This window comes from Schistocerca serialis, chromosome 4 (genome assembly GCF_023864345.2).
Source record: "Schistocerca serialis cubense isolate TAMUIC-IGC-003099 chromosome 4, iqSchSeri2.2, whole genome shotgun sequence".
In the NCBI taxonomy this organism is placed as follows: Eukaryota; Metazoa; Arthropoda; class Insecta; order Orthoptera; family Acrididae; genus Schistocerca; species Schistocerca serialis.
The window spans coordinates 947,933,131-947,936,309 of record NC_064641.1 but is presented as its reverse complement, the minus strand read 5'-3'; positions in this window follow the sequence as shown (position 1 = coordinate 947,936,309).

Here is a 3,179-nt window from a genome sequence, read left to right as displayed (position 1 = left end):
TTTGAACATTTCCTGTAACAAAGTGTTTGAAGTCACGCTGGTACGTTCTGTTGCTGTGTGTTTCCATTCCATGATTAATGTGATTTGAAGAGAAGTAATAAAATGAGCTCTAACATGGAAAGTAAGTGTTTCCGGACACATGTCCACATAACATATTTTCTTTCTTTGTGTGTGAGGAATGTTTCAAAATAAACACTGCACGAAAATTAAAAAAACTATGCAATGTAAAATAGTGGTCGTCATGATTTGCGTCTGGAGCAGTATTATGCAATATGTTCCTGCGTATGAAAGTAATTTCTATTGCCATCGATAGCGTGGTCGAGGAGACTCCAACGCCTATCAATAACACGTGTCAACAATAAACACAGAAGCCGATAACGCAACCGACAACCAAACATCGTAGGCTTTGCAATTCAAGGAGGGTGGGGGAGCATAGAAGCATTCCACCACAACTGGACTTCGAGAGCGAGTTAGAAAATTTGCGCGGTTTCTGAGAAACCACACCTTGTGAGTTAAGGGATAATACTATGTTAGGTGAGAACGAGAGCATCTTCTGCATTCCGCCTGGTCACCTAAGAAGCGTGAGGTAGTGCTGGAATATTATTTCGTTCTTTTTAAAAAGTAAATGACATTCCAAGCTATATTCTTTCTCTTGCTCGTCTCTTACTACACCTGAACTGCAACTGCGCCTATCATTGCAGGTTGGTTGGACCAGCTGGCTGCCCAGTGCTGTCTTAAGTTAAATGCATCTGTAATGCTGCGCCTCCCATGTTCCGTGGTCCTTGCCATGGACCTTGCCGTTGGTGGGAAGGCCTTCGTGCCTCAGCGATACAGATAGCCACACCGTAGGTGCAACCACAACGGAGGTGTGTCTGTTGAAAGGCCAGACAAACGTGTCGTTCCTGGAGAGGGGCAGCAGCCTTTTCAGTAGTTGCAGGGGGCAAAAGTCTGGATGATTGACTGATCTGGCCTTGTAACATTAACCAAAATGACCTTGCTGTGCTGGTACTGGGAACGGCTGAAAGCAAGGGTAAACTACAGCCGTAATTTTTCCCGAGGGTATGCAGCTTTATTGTATGGTTAAATGATGATGGCGTCCTCTTGGGTAAAATAGTCCCACATTCGGATCTCCGGGTAGGGACTACTCAGGAGGACGTCGTTATGTGGAGAAAGAAAACTGGCGTTCTACGGATCAGAGCGTGGAATATCATATCTATTAATAGGGCAGGCAGGTTAGAAAATTTAAAAAGGGGAAATGGATAGGATAAAGCTAGATATAGTGGGAACTAGCGAATTTCGGTGACATGAGGAAAAAGATCTCTGGTCAGGTGAATACAGGAGTATAAATACAAAATCAAATAGGGGTAATGCAAGAGTAGCTTTAATAAGGAAAAAAAGGAGTGCAGGGAGCTACTATGGACAGCATAGTGATGCATTATTGTAGCAAAGATACAGAGGAAGCCCACGCCTACCACAGTAGTTAAAGTTTATATGTCAACTAGTTCCGCAGATGACGAAGAGATTGAAGAAATGTATGATGAGATAAAAGAAATTATTCAGGTTGTGAAGGGAGACGAAAACTTAAGTCATCGGGGACAGGAATTCGATAGTAGGAAAAGGAAGATAAGGAAAAATAGTAGGTGAATATGGAATGGGGGTAAGCAATGAAAGTGCCTGTTTGAATTTTGCATAAAGCATAACTTAACACTGGCTAATACAGTTTAAGAATCATGAAAGAAGAATGTATATGTGGAAGAGGTCTGGAGATTCTGAAGGGGTTCTGATAGATTATATAATTGGTAAAACACAGATTTAGGACCCAGGTTTTACATTGTAAGACATTTCCAGAGGCAGATGTTGACTCTGGCCACAATATATTGGTTATGAACTGTAAATTAAAACTGAAGAAACTGCAAAAAGGTGGGAATATGAGATGGGACCTGGATAAACTGAAACAACCAGAGGTTGTAGAGAGTTTCAGAGAGCATTAGGGGACGATTGATAACAACGAGGGAAAGAAATACAGAAGAAGAACAATGGTTAGCTTTGAGAGATGAAATAGTGCAGGCAACAGAGGATCAAGTAGTTAGAAAGACGAGGGCTAGTATAAGTCTTTCGGTAACAGAAGATATATTGAATTTAATTGATGAAAGGAGAAAATGTAAAAACATAGTAAATGAGGCAGGCGAAAAGGAATACAAACGTCTCATAAATGAGATCGACAGGAAGTGCAAAATGGCTAAACAGGGATGGCTAGAGGACAAATGTAAGGACGTAGAGGCATATCTCACAAGGAGTGAGGTAGATACTGCCTATAGGAAAATTAAAGAGACCTTTGGAAAAAAAGAGGACGACTTGTAAGAATATCAAGAGCACAGAAGGAAAACCAGTTCTAAGCAAAGAAGGGAAGTCAGAAAGGTGGAAGGAGTATATAGAGGGCGATGTAATTGAGGGCAATATTATGGAAATGGGCGTTGACAGATGTGAAAATTACCGAACAATCAGTTTAATAAGCCACAGCTGCAAAATACTAATACGAATTCTTTACAGACGAATGGAAAAACTAGTAGAAGCCGACCTCGGGGAAGATCAGTTTGGATTCTGTAGAAATGTTGGGACACGTGAGGCAGTACTGACCCTACGACTTATCTTAGAAGAAAGATTAAGGAAAGGCAAACCTACGTTTCTAGCATTTGTAGACTTAGAGAAAGCTTTTGACAATGTTGAGTGGAATACTCTTTCAAATTCTGAAGGTGGCAGGAGTAAAATACAGGGAGCGATAGGCTATTTACAATTTGGACAGAAACCAGATGGCAGTTATAAGAGTCGAGGGACATGAAAGGGATGCAGTGGTTGGGAAGGGAGTGAGACAGGGTTGTAGCCTCTCCCCGATGCTATTCAATCTGTATATTGAGCAAGCAGTAAAGGAAACAAAAGAGAAGTTCGGAGTAGGTATTAAAATCCATGGAGAAGAAATAAAAACTTTGAGGTTCGCCGATGACATTGTAATTCTGCCAGAAACTGCAAAAGAGTTGGAAGAACAGTTGAATGGAATGTACAATGTCTTGAAAGGAGGGTATAAGATGAACCTCAACAAAAGCAAAACAAGGATAATGGAATGTAGTCGAATTAAATTGGGTGATGCTGAGGGAATTAGATTAGGAAATGAGACACTTAAA